This window comes from Triticum dicoccoides, chromosome 3A (genome assembly GCF_002162155.2).
Source record: "Triticum dicoccoides isolate Atlit2015 ecotype Zavitan chromosome 3A, WEW_v2.0, whole genome shotgun sequence".
Taxonomy (NCBI): Eukaryota; Viridiplantae; Streptophyta; class Magnoliopsida; order Poales; family Poaceae; genus Triticum; species Triticum dicoccoides.
Genome location: NC_041384.1, coordinates 640,908,907 through 640,918,986, shown reverse-complemented (window position 1 = coordinate 640,918,986; position 10,080 = coordinate 640,908,907).

Sequence of the window (10,080 nt, the reverse complement as noted above, 5' to 3'; positions counted from 1 at the left end):
TATATGATTTTGTAGGGATAACTTTCTTTGGCCATGTAATTTTGAGAAGACATGACTGCTTTGTTAGTATGCTTGAAGTATTATTGTTTCTATGTCAATATTAAACTTTTGCCTTGAATCTTATGGATCTGAATATTCGTGCCACAATTAAGAAGAATTACATTGAAATTATGCCAACCAGCATTCTACATCAGAAATTATCTTTTTTATCATTTACCTACTCGAGGACGAGCAGGAATTAAGCTTGGGGATGCTTGATACGTCTCCAACGTATCTATAATTTTTGATTGCTCCATGCTATATTATCTACTGTTTTGGGCAATATTGGGCTTTATTATCCACTTTTATATTGTTTTTGGGAATAACCTATTAAGCGGAGGCCCAGCCCAGATTTGCTGTTTTATGCCTATTTCAGTGTTTTGAAGAAAAGGAATATCAGACGGAGTTGAAACGGAACAAAATCAACTGGAGAAGTTATTTTTGGAAGGAAACACACCTGATGGACTTGGACCCCATGTCCAGGAAGGAACGAGGTGCTCACGAGGGTGGGGGCGCCCCCCTAGGGCGCGCCCCCTGCCTCGTGGGGCCCCCGTGGCTCCCCTGACGTACCTCCTGTACCCATATATACTTACGTGACCTAAAACTTCCAGAACGCACATTAGATCGGGAGTTCCGCCACCAGAAGCCTCCGTAGCCACCAAAAGTCAATCGGGACCCTGTTCCGGCACCCTGCCGGAGGGGGGAACCCTCACCGGTGGCCATCTTCATCATCCCGGCGCTCTCCATGACGAGGAGGGAGTAGTTCTCCCTCAGGGCTGAGGGTATGTACCAGTAGCTATGTGTTTGATCTCTCTCTCTCTCTCTCTCGTGTTCTTGAGATGATACGATCTTGATGTATCGCGAGCTTTGCTATTATATTTGGATCCTATGATGTTTCTTCCCCCCTCTACTCTCTTGTAATGAATTGAGTTTCCCCTTTGGAGTTATCTTATCGGATTGAGTCCTTAAAGATTTGAGAACACTTGATGTATGTCTTGCCGTGGATATCTGTGGTGACAATGGGATACCACGTGCCACTTGATGTATGTTTTGGTGACCAACTTGCGGGTTCCGCCCATGAACCTATGCATAGGGGTTGGCACACATTTTCGTCGTGATTCTCTGGTAGAAACTTTGGGGCACTCTTTGAGGTCCTTTGTGTTGGTTGAATAGATGAATCTGAGATTGTGTGATGCATATTGTATAATCATACGCACGGATACTTGAGGTGACATTGGAGTATCTAGGTGACATTAGGGTTCTGGTTGATTTGTGTCTTAAGGTGTTATTCTAGTATGAACTCTAGGGTTGTTTGTGACACTTATAGGAATAGCCCAACGGATTGATTGGAAAGAATAACTTTGAGGTGGTTTCATACCCTACCATAATCTCTTCGTTCGTTCTCCGCTATTAGTGACTTTGGAGTGACACTTTGTTGCATGTTGAGGGATAGTTATGGGATCCAATTATGTTAGTATTGTTGAGGGAACTTACACTAGAGAAAGTATGAACCCTAGGCCTTATTTCCTATCATTGCAATACCGTTTACGCTCACTTTTATCATTTGCTACCTTGCTGTTTTTATAATTTCAGATTATAAATACCTTTATCTACTATCCATATACCACTTGTATCACCATCTCTTGGCCGAACTAGTGCACCTATACAATTTACCATTGTATTGGGTGTGTTGGGGACACAAGAGACTCTTTGTTATTTGGTTGCAGGGTTGCTTGAGAGAGACCATCTTCATCCTACGCCTCCTACGAATTGATAAACCTTAGGTCATCCACTTGAGGGAAATTTGCTATTGTCCTACAAACCTCTGCACTTGGAGGCCCAACAACGTATACAAGAAGAAGATTGTGTAGTAGACATCATTCTATAGCTAAAAGATGGAGGAGAATAGTTCTGTCAGTGAACATATACTCAGAATGTCTAGGTACCACAACCACTTGACTCAACTAAGAGTTAGTCTTCCTGATGATAGTGTCATTGACAGAGTTCTTCAATCACTACCACCAAGGTACAAAAGCTTCATGATGAACTATAATATGCAAGGGATGGATAAGACAATTCCCAAGCTCTTCGCAATGCTAAAAGCTGCGGAGGTAGAAATCAAGAAGGAGCATCAAGTGTTGATGGTTAACAAGACCACTAGTTTCAAAAAAAAGGGCAAAGGGAAGAAGGGGAACTTCAAGAAGAACGGCAATCAAGTTGCTGATCATGTGAAGAAGCCCAAGTCTGGACCTAAGCCTGAGACTGAGTGCTTCTACTGCAAAGGGACTGGTCACTGGAAGCGGAACTGCCCCAAGTATTTGGCAGATAAGAAGGATGGCAAAGTGAAAGCTATATTTGATATACATGTTATTGATGTGTAATTTACTAATGCTCGCAATAGCATCTGGGTATTCGATACTAGTTCTATTTCTCATATTTGTAACTCGAGACAGGGGCTACGGATTAAGCGAAGATTGGCTAAGGACGAGGTGACGATGCGCGTGGGAAATGGTTCCAAAGTCGATGTGATCGCGGTCGGCACACTACCTCTACATCTACCTTCGGGATTAGTATTAGACCTGAATAATTGTTATTTAGTGCCAGCGTTAAGCACGAACATTATATCTGGATCTTGTTTGATGCAAGACGATTATTCATTTAAATCAGAGAATAATGGTTGTTCAATTTATATAACTAATATCTTTTATGGTCATGCACCCTTGATGAATGGTCTATTTTTATTTAATCTCGATAGTAGTGATACAGACATATATATATATATATATATAGTATTGAAGCCAAAAGATATAAGTTTAATAATGATAGTGCAACTTATTTGTGGCACTGCCGTTTAGGTCATATTGGTGTAAAGCGCATGAAGAAACACCATGCTGATGGGCTTTTGAAATCACTTAATTATGAATCACTTGATGCTTGTGAACCATGCCTCATGGGCAAGATGACTAAGACTTCGTTCCCTGGAACAATGCAATGAGCAACAGACTTATTGGAAATAATACATATTGATGTATGCGGTCCGATGAGTGTTGATGCTCGTGGTGGGTATCGTTATTTTCTGACCTTCCCAGATGATTTGAACAGATATGGGTATATCTACTTGATGAAACATAAGTTTGAAACATTTGAAAAGTTTAAGGAATTTTAGAGTGAAGTGGAAAATCATCGTAACAAGAAAATTAAGTTTCTACGATCAGATCGTGGGGGTGAATATTTGAGTTATGAGTTTGGTCTTCATTTGAAACAATGCGGAATAGTTTCGCAACTCACGCCACCTGGAACACCACAGCGTAATGGTGTGTCCAAACATCGTAACCGCACTTTATTAGATATGGTGCGATCTATGATGTCTCTTACTGATTTACCGCTATTGTTTTGGGGTTATGCTTTAGAGACGGTTGCATTCACGTTAAATAGGGCACCATCAAAATCCATTGAGATGACACCGTATGAACCGTGGTTTGGCTAGAAACCCAAGTTGTCATTTCTTAAAGTTTGGGGCTGCGATGCTTATGTTAAAAAGCTTCAACCTGATAAGATCGAACCCAAATCGGGAAAATTTGTCTTCATAGGATACCCAAAGGAGACTATTGGTACACCTTCTATCACAGATCCGAATGCAAGATATTTGTTGCTAAGAATGGATCCTTTCTAGAGAAGCAGTTTCTCTCGAAAGAAGTGAGTGGGAGGAAAGTAAAACTTGATGAGGTAACTGTACCTTCTCCCTTATTAGAAAGTAGTTCATCACAGAAAATAGTTCTCCCTTGAGCACTTGTGTTGGTTTTCCCTTGAAGAGGAAAGGGTGATGCAGCAAAGTAGCGTAAGTATTTCCCTCAGTTTCTGAGAACCAAGGTATCAATCCAGTAGGAGGCCACACGCAAGTCCCTCGTACCTACACAAACAAATAAGAACCTCGCAACCAATGCGTTAAACGGGTTGTTAATCCCTTCACGGTCAGTTACGAGAGTGAGATCTGATAGAGATGATAAAATAATATTTTTGGTATTTTTATGATAAAGATTAAAAGTAAAGATTGCAAAATAAAAGGTAACATAAATAGCTTGTTGACGGAAGATTAATATGATGGAGAATAGAACTGGGGGCCATAGGTTTCACTAGTGGCTTCTCTCAAGATAGCATAAGTATTACGGTGGGTGAACAAATTACTGTCGAGCAATTGATATAAAAGTGAATAATTATGAGAATATCTAGTCATGATCATGTATATAGGCATCATGTCCGTGACAAGTAGACCGACTCCTGCCTGCATCTACTACTATTACTCCACACATCGACCACTATCCAGCATGCATCTAGAGTATTAAGTTCATAAGAACAGAGTAACACATTAGGTAAGATGACATGATGTAGAGGGATAAACTCAAGCAATATGATATAAACCCCATATTTTTATCCTTGATGGCAAAAATACAATACGTGTCGTTTCCCTTTCTGTCACTGGGATCGAGCACCGCAAGATTGAACCCAAAGCTAAGCACTTCTCCCATTGCAAGAAAGATCAATCTAGTAGGCCAAACCAAACTGATTATTCAAAGAGACTTGCAAAGATAACCAATCATACATAAAAGATTTCAGAGAGGAATCAAATATTGTTCATAGATAGACTTCATCATAAACCCACAATTCATTGGATCTCGACAAACACACCGCAAAAAGAGTTACATCGAATAGATCTCCAAGAAGATCGAGGAGAACTTTGTATTGAGATTCAAAGAGAGAGAAGAAGCCATCTAGCTAATAACTATGGACCCCAAGGTATGAAGTAAACTACTCACACATCATCGGAGGGGCCATGGAGTTGATGTAGAGGCCCTCCGTGATCGATGCCCCCTCCAACGGAGCTCCAGAAAAGGCTCCAAGATGGGATCTCTTGGGTACAGAAGGTTGCGGCGGTGGAACTAGGGTTTCATGGTGCTCCTGGATGTTTTTAGGGTATATGAGTATATATAGGAGGAACAAGTAGGTCGGTTGAGCCACGAGGGGCCCACGAGGGGGGAGGTGCCCCCAGGGGGGTAGGCGTGCCCCTGCCTCGTGGACTCCTTGTTCGTTTCTTGACGTCCACTCCAAGTCCTATGGATCACGTTTGTTCCAAAAATCCCGTTCCCGAAGGTTTCATTCCGTCTGGGTTCTGTTTGATATTCATTTTCTACGAAACACTGAAATAGGCAAAAAAACAGTAATTTGCTCTGGGCCATGGGTTAATAGGTTAGTCCCAAAAACAATATAAAATTGTAAAATAAAGCCCATTAACATCCAAAACAGATAATATAATAGCATGGAACAATAAAAAAATATAGATATGTTGGAGACATATCAGACCACTCTAGAAGATAGAGAGAAAATGAAAATTATTCCCTATGCTTAGGTTCTATCATGTATGCAATGTTGTGTACTAGACCTGATGTGTGCCTTGCTATTAGTTTAGCAGGGAGGTACCAAAGTAATCCAGGAGTGGATCACTGGACAGTGGTCAAGAACACCTGAATTACCTGAAAAGGACTAACGATATGCTTCTCATTTATGGAGGTGACAAAGAGCTCATCGTAAATGGTTACGTCGATGCAAGCTTTGACACTGATCCGGATGACTCTAAGTCACAAACCGAATACGTATTTTTATTAAATGGTGGAGCTGCCAGTTGGTGCAGTTCTAAGCAGAGCATCGTGGCGGGATCTACGTGTGAAGCGGAATACATAGCTGATTCGGAAGCAGCAAATGAAGGAGTCTGGATGAAGGAGTTCATATCCGATCTAGGTGTAATACCTAGTGCATCGGGTCCAATGAAAATCTTTTGTGACAATACTGGTGCAACTGCCTTGGCAAAGGAATCCAAATTTCACAAGAGAACCAAGCACATCAACAGACGCTTCAATTCCATCTGTGATCAAGTCAAGGAGGGAGACATAGAGATTTGCAAGATACATACATATCTGAATGTTGCAGACCCGTTGACTAAGCCTCTCCCACGAGCAAAACATGATCAGCACCAAGACTCCATGGGTGTTAGAATCATTACTGTGTAATCTAGATTATTGACTCTAGTGCAAGTGGGAGACTGAAGGAAATATGCCCTAGAGGCAATAATAAAGCTATTATTTATATTTCCTTATATCATGATAAATGTTTATTATTCATGCTAGAATTTTATTAACCGGAAACTTTGTACATGTGTGAATACATAGACAAACAGAATGTCCCTAGTATGCCTCTACTTGACTAGCTCGTTAATCGAACATGGTAAAGTTTCCTAGCCATGGACATCTGTTGTCATTCGATGAACGTGATTACATCATTAGAGAATGATGTGATGGACTAGACCCATATCCGTTGGTTTAGCACTATGATCGTTTAGTTTATTGCTATTGCTTTCTTCATGACTTATACATGTTCCTATGACTATGAGATTATGCAACTCCCAAATACTGGAGGAACACCTTGTGTGCTATCAAACGTCACAACGTAACTGGGTGATTATAAAGATGCTCTACGGGTGTCTCCGGTGGTGTTTGTTGAGTTGGCATAGATCGAGATTAGGATTTGTCACTCCATGTATCGGAGAGGTATCTCTGGGCCCTCTCGGTAATGCACATCATTATAAGCCTTGCAAGCAATGTGACTAATGAGTTAGTTGCGGGATGATACATTACAGAACGAGTAAAGAGACTTGCCGGTAAGGAGATTGAACTAGGTATGATGATATCAATGATCGAATCTCGAGCAAGTAACATACCGATGACAAAGGGAACAACGTTTGTTGTTATGCAGTTTGACCGATAAAGATTTTCATAGAATATGTGGGAGCCAATATGAGCATCCAGGTTCCACTATTGGTTATTGACCGGAGATGAGTCTTGATCATGTCTACATATTTCTCGAACCCGTAGGGTCCGCACGCTTAATGCTCGATGACGATCGGTGATACGTCTCCATCGTATCTACTTTTCCAAACACTTTTGCCATTGTTTTGGACTCTAACTTGCATGATTTGAATGGAACTAACCCGGACTGACACTGTTTTCAGCAGAATTGCCATGGTGTTATTTTTGTGCAGAAATAAAAGTTCTTGGAATGAACTGAAAATCAACGAAGATTATTTTTGGAATATATAAAAAATACTGGCGAAAGAATCAAGGCCAAGGGCCCACACCCTGTCCACGAGGGTGGGGGCGCGCCCCCATGCCTCGTGGGCCCCCTGGTGCTCCTCCGACCTCAACTCCAACTCTATATATTCGTGTTCGGGGAGAAAAAATAAAAGAGAAGGATTCATCGCGTTTTGCTATACGGATCCGCCGCCAAGGCCTAATCTCTGTCGGGAGGGCTCATCTGGAGTCTGTTCGGGGCTCCGGAGAGGGGAATCCGTCATCATCAACCTTCCTCCATCACCAATTTCATGATGCTCACCGCCGTGCGTGAGTAACTCCATCGCGGGCTTGCTGGACGGTGATGGGTTGGATGAGATTTATCATGTAATCGAGTTAGTTTTGTTAGGATTTGATCCCTAGTATCCACTATGTTCTGAGATTGATGTTGCTATGACTTTGCTATGCTTAATGCTTGTCACTAGGGCCCGAGTGCCATGATTTCAGATCTGAACCTATTATGTTTTCATGAATATATGTGAGTTCTTGATCCTATCTTGCAAGTCTATAGTCACCTATTATGTGTGATGATTCGTTAACACCGAAGTGACAATAATCGGGATACTTACCGGTGATGACCGTAGTTTGAGGAGGTCATGTATTCACTATGTGTTAATGCTTTGGTCCGGTACTGATACATCTCCAACGTATCTATAATTTTTGATTGCTCCATGCTATATTATCTACTGTTTTGGACATTATTGGGCTTTATTATCCACTTTTATATTATTTTTGGGACTAACCTATTAACCGGAGGCCCAGCCCAGAATTGCTGTTTTTTGCCTATTTTAGGGTTTCAAAGAAAAGGAAATCAAACGGAGTCCAAACGGAATGAAACCTTCGGGAACATGATTTTCTCAACGAACAAGACCCGAGAGACTTGGACCCTACGTCAAGAAAGAAAAGAGGTGGCCACGAGGTAGGCGGCGCGCCCACCCCCACCAGGCGCGCCCTCCACCCTCGTGTGCCCCATGTTGCTCCACCGACATACTCCTTCCTCCTATATATACATACGTACCCCCAAACGATCAGATACGAAGCCAAAAACCTAATTCCACCGCCGCAACTTTCTATATCCACGAGATCCCATCTTGGGGCCTGTTCCGGAGCTCCGCCGGAGGGGGCATCGATCACGGAGGGCTTCTACATCAACACCATAGCCTCTCCGAAGAAGTGTGAGTAGTTTACCTCAGACCTACGGGTCCATAGTTAGTAGCTAGATGGCTTCTTCTGTCTTTTTGGATCTCAATACAATGTTCTCCCCCTCTCTTGTGGAGAACTATTCGATGTAATCTTCTTTTTGCGGTGTGTTTGTTGAGACCAATGAATTGCGGATTTATGATCAAGTCTATCTATGCATAATATTTGAATCTTCTCTGAATTCTTTTATGTATGATTGGTTATCTTTGCAAGTCTCTTCGAATTATCAGTTTGGTTTGGCCTACTAGATTGATCTTTCTTGCAATGGGAGAAGTGCTTAGCTTTGGGTTCAATCTTGCGGTGTCCTTTTCCAGTGACAGTAGGGGCAGCAAGGCACGTATTGTATTGTTGCCATCGAGGATAACAAGATGGGGTTTTCTTTATATTGCATGAGTCTATCCCTCTACATCATGTCATCTTGCTTAAGGCGTTACTCTGTTTTTAACTTAATGATGTAGATGCATGCTGGATAGCAGTCGATGAGTAGAGTAATAGTAGTAGATGCAGGCAGGAGTCAGTCTACTCATAACTATGCTCAATTCTGTCAATTGCTCAACAGTAATTTGTTCACCCACCGTAGAATACTTATGCTCTCGAGAGAAGCCACTAGTGAAACCTATGGCCCCCGGGTCTATCTTTATCATATTGATCTCCTACTACTTAGTTATTTCCTTTGCTATTTACTTTGCCTTTATTTTACTTTGCATCTTTATCATAAAAATACCAAAAATATTATCTTATCATATCTATCAGATCTCACTCTCGTAAGTGGCCTTATAGGGACTGACAACCCCTATTTGCGTTGGTTGCGAGGATTTATTTGTTTTGTGCAGGTACAAGGGACTCCCGCGTAGCCTCCTACTGGATTGATACCTTGGTTCTCAAAACTGAGGGAAATACTTACTCTACTTTGCTGCATCATCCCTTCCTCTTCGGGGAAAACCAACACAGTGCTCAAGAGGTACCAAGAAGGATTTCTGGCGCCGTTGTTGGGGAGGTCTACGCAAAAGTCAACATACCAAGTACCCATCACATACCCTTATCTCTCGCATTACATTATTTTCCATTTGCCTCTTGTTTTCCTCTCCCCCACTTCACCCTTGCCGTTTTATTCGCCCTCTCTCTCTATCCTCCCTCTCCCTCTCTATTTGCCTCTTTTTGCCCGCTTGCTTTTTGTTTGCTTGTGTGTTAGTTTGCTTGCTTGTCACGATGGCTCAAGATAATACTAAATTGTGTGACTTCACCAATACCAACAATAATGATTTTATTAGCACTCCGATTGCTCCTCTTACCGATGCTGAATCTTGTGAAATTAATACTGCTTTGCTGAATCTTGTCATGAAAGATCTGTTTTCCGGCCTTCCTAGTGAAGATGCCGCTACCCATCTAAATAGCTTCGTTGATTTGTGTGACATGCAAAAGAAGAAAGATGTGGATAATGATATTGTTAAATTGAAGCTATTTCCTTTTTCGCTTAGAGATCGTGCTAAAGTTTGGTTTTCGTCTCTGCCTAAAAATAGTATTGATTCATGGAACAAGTGCAAAGATGCTTTTATCTCTAAGTATTTTCCTCCCACTAAGATCATCTCTCTTAGAAACGATATTATGAATTTTAAGCAACTTGATCATGAACATGTTGCACAAGCTTGGGAGAGAATGAAAT